Below are 16,911 nucleotides of genomic sequence, written 5' to 3'. Positions count from 1 at the left end.
ATAAAAGACTCCTAGTGGGAAGCCTACCAAGAAAACCTATAAAACATATAGCTGTATAGACTTATGAGTCCAAATTGATGAAAATTGCTAACATGTGAGCTATCGGACTAAGCATCACATAATTGAACCACAATAGGGATACATTAAAAAAAATGCAAAATAGAGTACTAAAAAGCCAAGTTGTAACAGTCAAAACTGCTCTCTCTGATGATGCCGTAAAAAAACGTGTGTTGATGTTGAGACGGTGGCAATGCCAAGAAAATTCGGGTGTCAATGACGAGAAAATTGGGCGTCGATGCCGACTTTCACCACATGACGGAAGTGTCTCACCTACTTAAAGATGCCGGAGTCGTCAAATTCAAAAATCAGAGAGTGTGTGTGTGTGTGTGTATTCGATACTGAGAGGAGAACTCACAGATGCCGAAGGAAGAACTCGTTGATGCTGAGTGTGTGTGTGTGTGTGTGTCCTTGAGGCCTTCAATGTTGAATTTGAGATAAAGCTATTTATCATTCTCTCTTCTACACTCTTTCTCCTCTCTTATTCAACTCAAAATACACAATCTATCCTAAGAAAAATACACAATCTTTCTCCTCTCTTATTCAACTCAAAATACACAATCTATCCTAAGAAAAATAGCCTCTATGTTTTAAGTTTTAGACATACTTAAACTCTTAATCAGCTAACAAGCTCTTCTACAAAGTCCTAGAGCTTTAGATAAAACAATTTTTAAATCCAAGCTTTCTAGCTCATGTTATGAGCAAAATAGTGTCATGTTGTCAATCTTCTCTGAACTGAGCAACCTGCTTCTATCCCTTTGAGCTCACAGAAAGATCAATCTCTCACCCCTTGCACCTTATGTTGTTCAGCCCCTTGTCACATTGATACATGAGCTCTATGTGCCGATCTCACAATGCCTCCATAGCCATGGGAGCTCTGAGCTGGTAGCCGATGTAAAGCTTGTGGGAAAGAGGGAAATACTGGGAGAAGAGTAGCACCAAAACCTTCGGCTCTAATACCAATTGTAGAGTGTGTGGTGCGTGTGGAGTGAGAGGAAGAAGAAGAGCATACACAAAGTATTGGGTGGAGCTCATATGAAGAGTGGAATGCCTCACTACTCCTTATTGATCTATATTACCAATGAATAGAGATAGAGTTAGTACAGTCAGTAAGATGGGTGTTGGCGAGTTGTCTTGAACCCCAATGAATGTGGTGTACTTTTTGAAGCACAAACAATTTTTTTCTTATTGTATGCTGATGTAACTGATATGAAGCTTGCGGGGAAGAGGAAAATGTCAGGAGAAGAGTAGAACCACAACCTTCGGCACTAATACCACTTGTAGAGTGCACGGGGCATGCAGAGTGAGAGCGAGAAGAAGAGCAAGCATATAGTATTGGTGGAGCTCAGTGTGAAGATTTGAATGCCTCACGACTCCTTATTGATTTATATTACCAATGAATAGAGATAAGGCTAGCACGGTCAGTAAGATGGGTGTTGGCTAGTTTCCCTAAACCCTAAAAAAGATGGTGTACTTTTTGAAGTGTATGTCGATGTAGCCGATGTGAAGCTTGCCTAGAAGACGGAAACGATGGGAGAAGAGTAACCCCACAACCTTCGGCTCTGATATCACTTGTAGAATGCACGATGTGTGCGAAGTGAGAGGGAGAATAAGACTAGACATAGAGTATTGGTAGAGCTCAGAGTAAGAATTGTGATGCTTTATTACTTCTTATTGATCTTTGTTACCAATGAATAGAGATAAGGTTAGTACAGTCAGTAAGATGGGTGTTGGCTAGTTGGCCTGAACCTTAACAAATGTGGTGTACTTTTTGAAGCACAAATAGTTTTTGCTTCGTGTATGTCGAGAATTGGAATGGCTCTCTTGGAATGTAATGAGTGCAAGATGTCCTAAAGAGGAAGATCGTGAGAGCCTTGGGTTGTTTTTTGTAACTCCAAAGCAAGGACATCTCTCTAGATGAAATCATCTACACTTGCATCTTAATATCCATCAGATGTGAATCAATGGGTTCTTGATTACTTGCGTAGATGGAATTACATATGCTTCCATCTTAAACGCATGTGGCATCAATCAAGGTGTTGACATATTTTCACATGTGTGATGAACAAGCGTTGGAGCTTTGGACTATCTTCTCATGAGAGATTCGCCCTAGATGCACTCATCCATGGTAGAAAATGAGGTTTGTGTCAGGGTGCAATCTCTTGGAATACAATTATTGTGGAGCGTTGATCAATATGTCTACCATAGGTTTGTGTATTTTTGAGTTTTGATTGCAAAACATGTTCAAAAGAGCAAGGATGAGGAGAGAAAGCGTGTGTACTTTTCAAAGAAAAAAGAGTCTATTGGAATGGCATTGCATTGATTTCAAGACTTTTCCAGAGGAGGAAGGGTGAGGAAGCTCTAGGCTATTTTTGTTGGATGCACAACAGTGACTTCTCTCTAGATGCAAGTGCTAGTAGTTGCATCGGGATATGGTCTCTGGTTGGAATACATTGATTGTAGGATATATCCAAAAGAGAATGGGTGAGGAAGCTTTGAATTGACATGTTTTTTTTTGGATAGAAAGAAATGTATTCTCTCTAGATGCAATCACCTTTAGTTGCATCTAAATACCCATCAAAAGCAAAACAATAGCTTCTTGACAAATGAAATTGCTTGCATCTTGGAGACATGTGATATTAATCAAAAAAACAGTCTGGGAGAAAAAAAGGAGGAAGCTTTGGGTTGTTTTCGTCAAATGCAAAGCAAAGGCTCCTCTCTAGATGCAATTACTTATCTTCTATCTTCATTGATGGCATGGAATGTGAGCCACTAGTGACTTAAGATGTCGACAATATGCGTGAACTGGATAGAATTGCCCACAATGAAGATGCAACAAGAGATGGAGACAACTAGATCCCACGCAATGTGCGCTTCCACGGGATTCTACGCCCCTAGAGGGTTTGACTTTGTAGTTATTCATGGCTTGTAGAATGGTCATGCCTGCCTTGTAACGACCCTCTCTCCCAATGCTATACATTGGGTTTGACTTTGTAGTTATGCATGGCTTGTAGAATGGTTTTGCCTGCCTTGTAACAACCCTCTCTCCCAATGCTATAGTGTATCCTCAAGACATGCCTTCTGTGATTTATATATGCATAGATAGATATTAGTATTTGCTTCATTATCTAATACATATTGGCACACGAGTAAAGAAATTCAATTTATTTATTGGATGCTGCGCCAATATTCTCTCCCCGCAACCCCCAAAAACAAATCCACGTCAGATGCCCCCTCCCTCCCGCATGTGTCTCCTCAGGCCCCTCTCCTCACGTAGCTCGATTGCCCTCCCTCACCCTGCTCCTAGCCCCACCCCGCCGTGCCTACCAACTACCCCCTCCACTTCCCTAACCTCCCGTGTGCACACTGCAACACTGGAGGAACTCTCTCGTGCGAGAGAGAGAGAGAGAGAGAGAGAGAGAGAGAGAGAGAGAAGAAGAAGAAGAAGAAGAAGAAGAAGAGTGTGCTCTGCGCAGGCCGCCCCCCGTGCTCCTCCCCACCAGGTCACCGAGACTGGCCTGCACACAGTGCGAGGCCCCACTCCTCCCTCCCTATGCTCTGCCCTCCCCAAAACCCCCGCGTGCGTCCACAACACTCATCACTCTCGCGTCCGACAGCAATGAGAGAGAGAGAGAGAGAGAGAGAGAGAGAGAGAGAGAGAGCCGTGTTGTTCGCAAGCCACACACGCACACACACACACATTCTCTAGCCGCCCTTTGACTTTCGAGAGCGAGAGAGGTTCACTGGCATCGCATGGGGAAGAGAGAGAGAGATTCGTGGCATGCTGGCCACTTGTGTGAGAGAGAGAGAGAGAGAGAGAGAGAGAGACCCGCCGCCAATTCTCTCGTGATATAACTGAGGGAGAAGAAGAAGAGAATTTTAACGTCGTAGGAAACTATCCCAAGAGACCTTAAAGGTCTACCCGACGAGGACAGTTGAACTCAACACCTGTTATTCAAGAGGGAATGGCATAACCAATCTACCACACTTGGGTGATAGAAAGGTTATACCATTTTCCTCTTTTTATTAGCACACACACACCCACACACACACACACACCCGAGAAGAAGAGAATTTTAACGTCGTAGGAAACTATCCCAAGAGACCTTAAAGGTCTACCCGACGAGGACAGTTGAACTCAACACCTGTTATTCAAGAGGGAATGGCATAACCATTCGAATTCTAGCTAATTCACGCTTTTCCTTAAATTGACCAGACATACTCAGTTACTTAAATCATGGGTTTTTTCTCAATGGTCACTCGTGCTGAGTCGTACGTTTGCATGCAACCTTCGCTCTTCTCCCCCTCTCCGTGCCTGTGTCGTCTCCGACAGATGCTCCGTGGAGCTTAGTTATGGTCTCTCTCTCTCTCTCTCTCTCTCTCTCTCTCTCACACACACACACACACACACACACACACACACACACATCTTTTGTCGCACGCACGTCCACGCATCTGCAAGTGCTGTTTGTTGGGTTAAACTGCAGAAAAAATAAGGAGTTCTCCGTGCCATCGCCATCAGTGGAGCTACATGCAGGCACACGCACACAGTCAGACAATGAATATAGAGAGGTGAGGAATCTCTCCTCACTCAGATTTGGCTTTCGTGACATTCATCATCAGACAATGAATATAGAGAGGTGAGGAATCTCTCCTCACTCAGATTTGGCTTTCGTGACATTCATCTGCTGTAGTCTATTCTGATGTTCTTATGCTAGGAATTAATATGGGTCTCTACAACATTGCAGTGTTTGATTGCCATAGTTTTTAGTCTTTTTGGTATACATAAGGTCTTAGTAAAGCATGGAACATTTGAGAACAATTGCGGTTTGTTTTGTCTTAGCTCATCCAATATAATTTTACAGCTTTGATTTGCCAGTGTTTGCAACAACAATTTTTGTGGCAACCGTGGAAGGACACTAGTATGTGCTAAATTTTGTGGGTTCTTTTGAAGACAACCTTGAAGTCTTGTCAAGTTATTGAAATTTTGACCGGTCTAAAAAACTTTTAAGGATCTACACCCAATTGGGATATGTGAGCACTGATTACAAATGGGGATATGTAAGCACTGATTGATTTTTTTTGGGATTCAACCTCACCTTGCAACGAAAATAGATTTTTCACTTTTGGTTGTTGCATTCTTTGTTTGAGTACATGCACTTAATTATAATAACTTTTTAAAAATGAAGATACCCTTTCATGTTGTCTTTAAATTAAGCAAGAAATTTTAAACAATATATAAAGGCAAAAAGTAAATTATAACCAAATTTATAGTGCTCCACAAAAGCCTAGGCTTAGTGTAATCCCACCTGAAAATTTTAAAAATTTCCTCTAAATTCTACATTTGAAGGCAAGAGAGCTTGTAAAATTTGAAAACTTGTGGTGTAAAAAACTTAGAATATGGTTAATTTACCTCAAAAGGTTTTCAATGTGTAGTTTTCCAAATTTGTAGGACGTTTGAACTATTTTCTTGTATATTTTACTGATTTTCTTCTCTATATAATGGGTTGCAACTGGCTACTTTCAATGTTCTACTGGCTCAAGGTTAAGCTAAGGTGAACCTTTCGTTAGAATTGATTTTAAGTGGATTTTACTTGCAAGTTTTAGAAATGCTAAAAAATAATGCATCTTAGTAACTTTTAGCTTTTGACGCTAAAAAAGATCTATAAGGTTTTGGTCCTAAAATGCGTTTGCTAGTATTTACAAACCATGCATCGATTTCGGTTATTATAAACAACAATGAAGAGAAAAGAGTTGTATATATTGATGGAAAAAAAATTGGACCAATGTACGTTCAATTGACTAGACTTAAGATAGCTTATTTATATGTTTATCTATATGGGACATTAAGTTTAATTGACTAATTGACTAGACTGTAATTAAATGAAGTAGCTTGTTTATGTTTAGCACGAGATAATGAGTTATAAGTACGAAATAAGAATAAGTAAATACATTCCCAAAATACAAATATTACTAGTATTTTGGATTCAAAAATATAGTTATTCCTAGTTTGGTGAGGCAACACCTAATCGCTATCGATTGAAACTATGGAATGGGTTAAGTTTTACTTTCTCAAAAGTTCTAATTTTGCAACATTCTTTTCACAGTCCAGTTATATTTTAAATTGTGGATCATTTTTTTAATTTTGTTCTTTGAGATTTAATTAGTATTTAGCTTCTTTAAAACCATGCAAAATCTGGTGAATATTGATCGAGTCTAAGAATAAGACATAATGAGACTAGAAAATTAGATATTTGGATGCACAAAAAGATATATAGTAGATATTTAGCTTTTTTGAAACCAAGCAAAATCTATTGAATATTGATCTAGTTTAAGAATAAGACATAATGAAACTTGAAAATTAGATATTTGGATACATTGGAAGCCATTAAAAGATTTGCAATAGATTTATAAAAAGTAGGTCTAAAATTAAAAAATTTCTATGCAAAAGCCACACAAATGAGTCAGCATTATTTTTATTTGTGCTTAGAACTACTTAACATACCACAATAACAACTTTTTTTTTTGTGTGCCATACAATTTTGAGTGGATGCGCTATACTAATCCAGAAAGCAATGTACAATTATCCTCAAGAATGTTAGATGCCTTGGAGGGGTTATAACACAATTCGGAGCTACACAATCCCTAAATACAAAAGCTACTTAAATAATTACTTTGTGTGGAATGGTTGATGCCAAAACCGTGATAGGTTTGATTGCTTAATTCCACTCCTTAGAGCTTTTGTGTTTTCCAATAGAAATGATCATTTTAGTGCTTTCTTGAATAATCTCTTTGAAGTTGGCCTTCGAGTGGGACTTTTCAAAGATACGTAGGTTCCTAGACTTCCAGCCTTGTTTGAAATAGTAGAAGCGAACAATGTGTGTAGATTAGGATGGATTGGTTCTTCCAAATCTTTTCTTCCTCCCAAGAAAGATCGTTCTTGAAGAATAGGATCTTCCACGTCTACTGTATCCATTCATATATTTTTCCCACAAGGCCTCTTGTAGCTTGACAGTTTTTATATAAATGAAGAGGATCATCACTTGGTGCTTTGCACCTTGACCGTCTATTTGAGCCTATCTCTTTGGTTAATATCTTAAGATTGATAGGGATAGCCCCTCCATAGCACCTTCCATAGGGAGATCTTCATAGTTGGGACATCGAGGGTCCCATATGTTACTTGCTACCGACGCCCATTTGGATTTTGACAAATGCTTCTCTCACTGCTTATTGAGTGGGAAGAATCAATTTGTTTTGAACATAAGTTTGCAGTAGATTCCTTTGTTTACGGTTTGGTCAAGTTTTAATGCTCTTATGAAAGTGTTAGGCTTTTCAATCAAGTTCAACATGACAAATTGGCATAAGCACATTGCCAAGACGTTCAATGGCTTTGTTGATCAATAGGTGTTCAGTTTCGTTTCGTTGAATTTATACTCGGTAGCTAATTGATCTGCATTTTTCCATCTCATGGTGCTCAATTCGAGAATTGGGTCAAGTGTATGAGTCCTGATTTTTCTAGCAACTTCTCTCCAAAACGGATTTAATAAATCACTTCCCACTTTTGAGAGCCAAGGGGATGAGTGTTATAGAGGAGTGTTAGTACCATTTGGGAGATTAAAGGGTTGGAGTACATAAAGGTATTCATCTGGAAAGTGTTATGGGGAGCCTTGCCTATTGGGATTAAGGTGCATGCTAGAGGATCGGCTCAGACACTTGATCTGGCTGTAGGGCAGCTTGTGAAGACCCCTTGCATCTATTCGGCCAGTGTCCTACTTCGTGGGGGCTAGCTGCTAGGGTTTGCAAATGGGTAAGAAGGACTTAGAAGGCCATGTTCTATACGGATGACCTGATCTTGGGAGGGCGTGGTATCCAAAACCAGACTTTTTTGATGTGCACGCAAATTATCACGTGTTACTTGAACTAGGTCTAGAAGACTAGGAACCTTCGAGTTTTTGAGGGCAAGCTGGATGTGTCTCATTTTGACAATATTGTGCGTTAGAGTACTGAGCTCATGCATGGCATAGGAGCAAGAGGGGCAAATGACAAGGGTGAATAATGGAGGTCTGCATTGAGCTGCTTAGAACTCTCAAGAGGGTAAGAGTGTTTTTTTGTGTTCAAGCCTCTGATGGAATCCTAGCCCCTCAAGGCACATGTAGTGCTTGAGGTAATTGTATTCTTTTCGATTTAACAGTAAGTCTCTCAACTCACAATTGTGAGTATGGCAAAAAAGAAAGAAAGGGGATGAGTGTTATGGAGTTTTTGAAATGTTTAGTTGCTTCGTCCCAATCTAGTGCCTTTGATGCTTTGGTGTGTTTTCCTACTAGCTTGTCCTTGTTGCTACCTAGTTTTGGGTTTGCCCATTGAGGTGCCAGAGTAGTTTTTCATGAACCTCGACCTCTTCCTACTAGCCCCCTTGCGAGACTAGATTCACCTTGTCCAGCATATCGTATGTCATGAATCAAAATCTCATAGTAACAAGGAATGGGAAAAGGGAATGGGGAACGGGAAAGGGGGACGACATGGATTGCCATTCCTTGTGTCTATATAGTCACATAGAACGAGGACCCGGAATGGAAATGGGGATGGGGATTGGGTATGGCAGACTAAAGAATGGACACTTCTTGTTACTGGTCATGATGGCCCATGCCTCGTCTTGTTTTGCAATTGAGATCATAAATATGGCACATTAGTATTTGGCTTTCATTATAGGGTCGAGGATCTCAATACCGCCTTGCTTCTTGGGTCTAGCAACACACCCATTTAGCTCACTGCTAGTGTATTGTATCTTTGGTGTTATTCTTCCATATGAATCTCTTCACGGGTTCCAATTTTTCTTTTTTGAGGAGAGGCCCAATGAAGGATGGATATGAAATCATAAACGAATTGATCATGTTGTGGAATGGATTGCTCATATTCTCACCTTTGCACCTTGCTTCGGACTTTGTCCATGGCCCACTAAAACCTTTACAAGATGTTCCCACCCCTAGCTGGATTCCAAGGTGGCAAGGTGGCATAAAACCTTTTCTTTTGGGACGATTTCTCTTGAGCATTTGGAAGGGTTGAACGAATCATTTTTTGATAGAGAAATTATTATTGATTTCTCCACATTGCACTTAGATCCAGAGGCTGTGGCAAATGTCTCTCTTGAAAAGAGAGATGCGTAACATGTTTTCCATATAGTTGTTTGAAGGACGTAGATTTTTCATGGTCCAAAGAGATCACCTGTGGTTAGATTCAAAGTGCAAACTCTTTATGATATCTCTTGGACGAGGAGGGTTGTCTATGATATCCTACAAGAGCAAACATGGTCGAGGTAGCTATTACATGGATGTTAGATAGTTTGTATATACTTATGAGATATAGATTAATTATGCCTTGGGAAAGTTGGTTTGGTCAGAGAAACGTTCATTTTGGTACCTTCCCTCCGCTTTTGTGATGGAGGAAAAATGGGTCCCTTCTTCCTCTCAAAAAATTTCGTTATGTCAGCAACACAAGGGTTTTACGGTCCCTTTGCTTCATGTTTCATTTTGGTAGCTAGCACTCGTCTTTATGGTTATGCTACGCTATCAGAGACAGAAAGAGATTTTGGCAAATTTGTGTAACTTATCCTTTTGTGTCTTGTGGTTGGATGGTATTCTTCCCCATGTTCTCATGTATATCTTTCAGGGTTTTTCCCATATTTCTTGTACATGGACCTGTGGTCGATCTAATGTTATACAAAGTGTCACAAGTCCCACTTTTTGTGCGCGTGCACATGTACATACACAGAGAGAGAGAGAGAGAGAGAGAGAGAGAGAGAGAGAGAGAGAGAGAGAGAGAGAGAGAGAGCTTTTTCCCTCTTTGATGACAAAAAAAATGTATATGTTAGTAGAGTAAAAGTTGTTCTTCTTTATTTGTTCATAAAAGATCACATTACTCTGGTGATTGTCTTTGTACATTTACCTTGACAACGTTCCCTTGTGATGTTTAGTCTCTAGCAGAAAGTTTTTCCCCCCCAAGGGGAATGTTTTTCCCCTTTGGGGGAGGGAGGAAACAATAGATCTATCGGATAAGGAGAGTTGAGCTCAAGACTTGTTATTCAAGAGGGAAATAGCATAACAAATTTACCACACTTGGATGATAGAAATGTTGTATCATTTTTCTCTTTTTATTAGCGCGCGCGCACACACACACACACACACATCCGAGAAGAAGAGTATTTTAACATTGTAGGAAACTATCCCAAGAGACTTTAAAGATCTATCCGAGGAAGAGAGTTGAAATCGACCTCTTATTCAAGAGGAAAATGGAATAACCATTCTACCACACTTGGGTGATAGAAAGGTTATACCATTTTCCTCTTTTTATTAGCGCACACACACACACCCAAGAAGAGTATTTTAACGTCGTAGGACCTTAAAGATCTTTTTGAGGAGGAGAGTTGAACTCAAGACCTGTTATTCAAGTCGGAAATGGCATAATCAATCTACCATACTTGCGTGGAGGCCCTTAATTGATGTCACGACTATTTTCTAAATATTTTTGTACCTAAGGAGTGTGAGGTATCTAAAACAGAGTTTGAGGGGTGAGTGGGGTGATGGTAAAACAAAAGGTGGCAGTACCATTCATGGAGGTCAATGCACGGTGCATTCTTTTCGACTGATGTGTCTTTTGTATGTAGCTTTCAAGGTTTTTTTTTTTAACGAAACTCACAATGGTGAGTGAATTATATTAGCAAAACCAATAAATATCAAATTCTAGTCATACTTGTGCCGAGCCATGACGTCTCCAAGCAACTGTAGATACATCAACCGATAGGGGGGCCAGGACACTGACAAGGACATCAGAGAGATTTTATCTGACCACGGAGCTAACCTCAACCTGATCAAGGACTCATAAACTCACAAATCATTGTGGCACCAATCGTCTTTTTCCATTTATCAGAGTACATGTGTTTCCTAGTGGCGGCGATCACTTCTCTGCTTTCTTGTATAACCTCCGTGAATCTAGCTTTCAAGCTTTTATTCTTTCCTCATTTGACAAACAAAATAATAATCGTGCATGAGCGTCGTGTCTGTTCTTGCCAACCAATGATTGTCAAATCATTGGAAGGCCTTCCAAGTTTTTGGAGGGGGACTGAATGTTTTCAACTTCTCTTATTAGCTAAGAATTTTTTTTTTGCAAAACTCACAATTTCTGAGTGAACTGTATTAAGCACAACATAAAACTACAAAACAATCTCAAGCTCAGGTCGAGCCTTGGCGCTGAAGATTACAAGTTGAATGTCTACCACCTCTCATCCAGGCTTATCATCACTAGCTTAACAAAGTAGGTGAACTATAATTCCAGGCTTTACTTATTGTAGGTTGACAACACGGCATGGGCAGCCCTAGACTAGTCTTTCGAGTCTTGCTTGCGTTCGAGCGTATAGATCATCACTCTGCTTTCTTGTATAATCTCTGAGAAGCTTGGCGCGTCAAGATCTCCTTCAAACACACGGCGGTTCCTCGTCTGCTATATGTGATGAAAGAAGTACTTGATAGTTTGAGTGCAAATGAGAAGAGTAGGACTTTTCAACTTCTTGCCACCAAAGAACATATTAGTCTTGAAGAATCTAATCTGCCATGTCCTATGAACCCACTTGCAGAATTTTCCTGCTAGGCCTTTGATCACCTGGCATTCTATGAATAGGTGGGCCAAATCCTCACTAGCTATCTTGCACCCCAAGCATCGATCTGACCCAATTCCTCTCTTGGATCTTTACGCCCATTGGTAGAGCACTCCACATCACCTTCCATATTTTGTTGTGGGGGCTGGAACAATTATAATTGCAAAATATATGCCTTTAGAATGGGGTTTCCATAAAAGACTACTTCCGTGCCATCTCTAGGCATTCCACTCAAACCAGGATTTGCAGATTGACATCACAACATTGTCAAGCTCTCTTATGATTCTGTTGACTAACAATATCTCATAGCCATTTAGTTGATATTGGGTTGGCAGAAGGTTAATGGTTTTCCAGCTCTTACTGTTACCGTCCCAGAAGTGAACCTCTTCCAGCTAAGCTTAAACCAATGTTCTTTTTGGATAACGAGATTTCACAAAAAACAGTTTTACAACACATCAGTGTTGATGCTAAAAAAGGATTTAAAGTTTTGTCATCCAACAATTGCACAAAAATTAATGATTGTGTAGGCCGAATCAATAGGAATGGAGACTATAACTTTTGTTTAGTTCACTTTCTTGTCTAAATTGGGAATTAGTATTATACAAATTAAAATGAAATTTGCAATTTTGTTTCTGGAAAGCAAGGGAGTAGTCAATAGATGAGCAACGTCATTGCGGAACGTGCTTCACTGCGGAACGTGCTTCATTGCCCCTGAAATGCAAAACGCCTAAAACAATAGAAACGTGTCACCTACTAGTTGAAACACCTAAAATAAGACAAAGTTGCACGTAAAACGTGAGCAAGACTTTGCAATGTCCTACTCTTGCCTTCGCAACAAACCACTTTACTATATCTAGAATTTCCTAACACACTCTCCTCCTCTGTTGCACACAATTAGTTTTTCAAGCGAAGAGCATGTTTTGATAATGGATTTTGTATTCTTTTAGGTAGTGGTCACGCCATGTATAGTTATCAGTTACTTTTTGAAATAATTATGTCCGTGCATGGTCACACGTACACCAATTATTTGTCCAACTATGCAAGTATTTTTTTTGTCTTGTTGCATCAGCATATTACTGATAGCTGATGCACACATGACTGGTTTTCTCTCTTTGCAAGTCTGTTGCAATTGAACATCTTCCGGCGGCATCGTTCGGAATCCCTTGAGCACGTTACATGCTACAATTTGCAAGCTTGGGACTCAAAGTTGTTAATTTCAATGGTAGAAAATTTATTTGTATCCATGCATGAGTACTTTATATGCATGGCTAAAATGTCCATATATATGTATACATAATACACACACATGCATGTGTGTATATATATCTATATCTATATATGTATATGAGTGTATGTATGTATGTAGGCATTCCAGTCATATGTTTCGTTAAGTCTCTCACTAGGGTTGAAACGTTTCAGGGTGAAAGAGCCTGTTTCAAGTGTGAAATGTTTCGGGGCTGCAATGTTTCACGGTGATGCTGGACCCGGATGAGCAACACTTTACCGACCAAGATATCGTGAGTTGTCAAGTGGTGGAAGGGAATGTGTGGATCAAGGCTTGCCAAAAACATTTTCCATAACCAAAGAAAATAGGGGCACGCTTAAAAAACCTCGGTTTAAGGTCAAAATTTGAAGCATTTGCGAGTATTTACACTAAAACTTGTACAATTTAACTAGTACTTGTAAAATTTTTCTGGCTTTCTTCAAGGAAAGTTAAGAATCTACTCGGATTTTTCTTCGATTTTAGGTCAAAATTTGAAGCATTTGCCAATATTTACACTAAAACTTGTAATTTGTTTTGGCTTTCTTCAAGGCAAGGTTCAAATCTACTTGAGATTTTGCGATTTTAGCCAGTTAAAAATATGCCTTCATAAGTTCAGAATAGTCTAAACTCACGAATTATAAGAGGGGATGAAAGAATCACAAAACTACAAAAGCAAGGGACATAAGTAAAAAAACCTAAATCAATTTATTTGCTTTTAAACAAAACTAGATAAAGCAAACCATTATTCACTTAAAAATGTTTTTAGAAAAGGCATATGCAAATAAAGTTAAAGCATCTTGCTTGGAAAAATCTGCTAAAGGAAGCGAACGTACCTACCAATTCAAGTTGGATTTTAAATTTTTTGATAGGTATGATTATTATTATGAAATTTTTGAACTCTTCAAGAAGCATTAAGGAAAACTTTTTGCATGCAAGTTTGAGAAGGATAGGTATAAGGCATTGCTAGTAGAGAAGTCAGCCTTGAAGAACTTTGAATTCTTATGGTTAAAAAGTAAGAATGTAGATGACAAAGGAAGAAAGAGATTCACCATATTGTAGATGACATTGACATCGTAAGTTGGCTAGATTTTCTTTTGGATAATTTCTATATAACCGTCGGTGACTCGTTTCAAGCAAACAATTGGTATCCCTATGGGCACCAATTGTATCTTTCTTACTAATTTCTATCTTTTTACTTATGAGTTTTATTTTATGGAGCATTTTGTCCTTGCTAACACTTGCCCAATATTTTTTCACAAGTTATGCAATGTAATGATCTTTTTGTTCCCGACGTTCCTTTTTTTCAAGATTTTATGTACTTGAATTTGAGTTGTGTAGGTGGAGAAATTTATCCTAAGGAGTTTTGTGGACTTAAGTGTATTGTGCATTTTTAGACCTTAAAGATTTTTAGAACTCCCTTGGGATTGGAAGTAGATATCTATGATAAACGCCTTGAACTGGAATATGCCAATCTAAATATCATCCATATGCCTCACATTTCTTTGAACATTTCTCGTTTAGCTAAATATGGTGTCATTTGCTCTCAACTATTTAGGTTTTCGTGTCTATAGGTTTTCGCGTCTTTGTTCTAGTAAATCTACTTTTATTGTTCAGTCATGTCATCTTATTTCTTTACTCGTTGAGAAAGGATACTTATGGAAAAGAATCATGAAAAATGTTCGTTCATTTTTGCATCGTAGTAAGTTTATTTTCAGTGTTTCTTCCTTTGGAAGGTTCAAGATAATCAGTCTCACTAAACCTCAATTTCTTGCGGTCAGTGGTATAGATAGCCCATGCCCATGATTGTCTACGAGTGACATCAAATACCATTAGCACAAGTAAGGAGATAATAACAAAAGTCACATAATATATCTATGAAACTACAATTTATCGTCTCAAGCTTCAAAGTCCCTTTTGTATAATAGTGAGCACAAGCGAGCTCTCAAATATGTCACTCACTTTTGACTATTTTTTTTGTTAGTCTCGTGCGTTTGCACGCACACCTTTGATGCTATCACAAATTTGTGACATGGCATGTCTAAACTTAAAGAGGGTTAAAAGCCTAACCCACACAACTTACAAAACCTGGTCAAGGGGACCAATCCTTTCAAAAATAAAGCAAGGACCCAGATTAGCATAGAGTTGTTATACGGAGTGCTTGCATTTTGCATTTTACGTTGACTCTTGACGCTGCATTGTATGGACGCGTGTTGTAGCTCTTTACCTACTAGATTTTGGGGTTATTGTGTCACAAGACGCCCATTCGTGAACTGTGAACACATCATGTCCAAAAATAATACTTCAAGATAATGAATTGTGGAACACATCTTGTCCATGATCCCCGACCAACAACAATGGATTGGCGCGCACATCCATAGTGTTGTAGACATCTGATTGATTCCCTTCCAGATGCATGTGATTCAAACTCCGACCTACAGGTTCAAACATCGATAACTTGAACTCCAACACAAGGGTCCAAATCATATATAGGGAGCATTGCTTGCCCCTCTCTGTCGACACGCGACACGGAGTGGTTGAATTCCACCCCAGAAAGTATTGGCCCCAAACCTTGGCGCCCCTTTCAGTATTTCTTTATATTGCATCAACTCAGTACAAGCCGGTACTCCAAACTTTGCACCTTCTCCAGGAAGCATGCCAAAGAATGAGTCCTAGCCTCATATTGAAAGGCCCTAGGCCCTAAAAGCAGTTTATAGTGAAAAGCCTTCAAACTCAAAGGCATCTGTTCCAAAAGCAATGCTCAAAGCTGCCAGTGTAATTTACGAAAATCCGTACAGCTGTGACATCATTAGCTAGCGCAAAAAGAAAAAATTCAGTACAACCTGCCACATCATCATGCGAGCGCAATTTTTTGAAATCTGCCACGTCATCAATAGCTACGTAATTTTCGAAAATCTGTTGCTGCTACTGCTTCTGCTAGGGTTTAGGTCCCTTGGCCGGTAGCTCCGTTCTTTGGTAGGTCGACACGTGAGCAGTTTGTTACATCCCCCCTTCTTGAAAGAGAGTAATTGTCCGCGATTACAGCATATCTGCAAAAGAACTCAAATTAGCTCAAAAAAATTTTCCGAGGGTCATTCCGAGCGACATTCAGTTTGCTCTTTTTGTTAAGGAGTTAGCTTCTCCTTTTGGCTTTTTTGATGAAGGACTTAGCTTCTCCTTTCAGCTCTTTTGATCAAGGAGTTAGCTTCTCCTTTCGTCCAGATCGGAACTCTTGATATTCCGATGTAGTAAAATTAGCCATCACACCCAGACCGTATTGATCTTCCACGGGTGTCTTGATGCACTAAAATTACATACCCAAGCAATCTTACCTAATCAGGAATATTCAGTAATTGACACATCACAATGCAACATAAATGCTTATATATGCATGTTACAAGACACAACAAACAGTGCCGCTGAGCACTCTCCCGAGACAAACGGTCTGTACCTCGTCACTCCCCCTGCAAATAACCTAAAAAGATCCGGGCCATGAGCTCAGAGGACTGTACAACCAAACGCTCCCCTGACCGCAGTCTGCGTTGCTTGGAGGTTTAAGCATACAACCAAGCGCTCCGCAGGCATCGGCCTGCATCGTTCGGAGGTTTTCTAGCATACAACGGAATGCTCCCCAGGTATTGGCCTGCGTCGTTCCGAGGTTCAAACAATACTAAAACAATATTTCTCACTTCTCCATCCGGGAGCAAAATCACTAATCATTGAAACCAATATTACAATCGGAGTCAAACAATTCATTTTGGCACCAAGATAGGTTCAAAACAGATACCATCCATTTCAAACAAATTCCAAACAGGATCACCAAACAAGTTCTCAAAGAGATTTCAAACTTAAAAAGCAATCTTGACATCGATCGAGCTCGAAAAGTCAACTGACTTTACAACCTGAAACCTACACCAAAAATTTAGGGTTAGGTTCATTCCATAAG

At 39.5% G+C, this 16,911-nt stretch overlaps 1 long non-coding RNA gene across 1 annotated transcript in view; it reads left to right on the top strand.

Moving 5' to 3' along the window:
* The first annotated feature begins 4,267 nt into the window (after positions 1 to 4,267).
* Positions 4,268 to 16,911, top strand: part of LOC147450778 (uncharacterized) — a 117,550-nt gene continuing 104,906 nt past the window's right edge. The window contains exons 1-2 of the long non-coding RNA XR_015189305.1: positions 4,268 to 4,413; positions 4,545 to 4,629. This is a non-coding gene — a long non-coding RNA (uncharacterized LOC147450778). The remainder of the gene's footprint in view (positions 4,414 to 4,544; positions 4,630 to 16,911) is intronic.

This window comes from Adiantum capillus-veneris, chromosome 9 (assembly GCF_014529385.1).
Source record: "Adiantum capillus-veneris isolate H3 chromosome 9, ASM1452938v2, whole genome shotgun sequence".
Lineage (NCBI taxonomy): Eukaryota > Viridiplantae > Streptophyta > Polypodiopsida > Polypodiales > Pteridaceae > Adiantum > Adiantum capillus-veneris.
The sequence above is the reverse complement of the archived record's forward strand: the minus strand, read 5'-3'. Positions and strand labels throughout refer to the sequence as shown.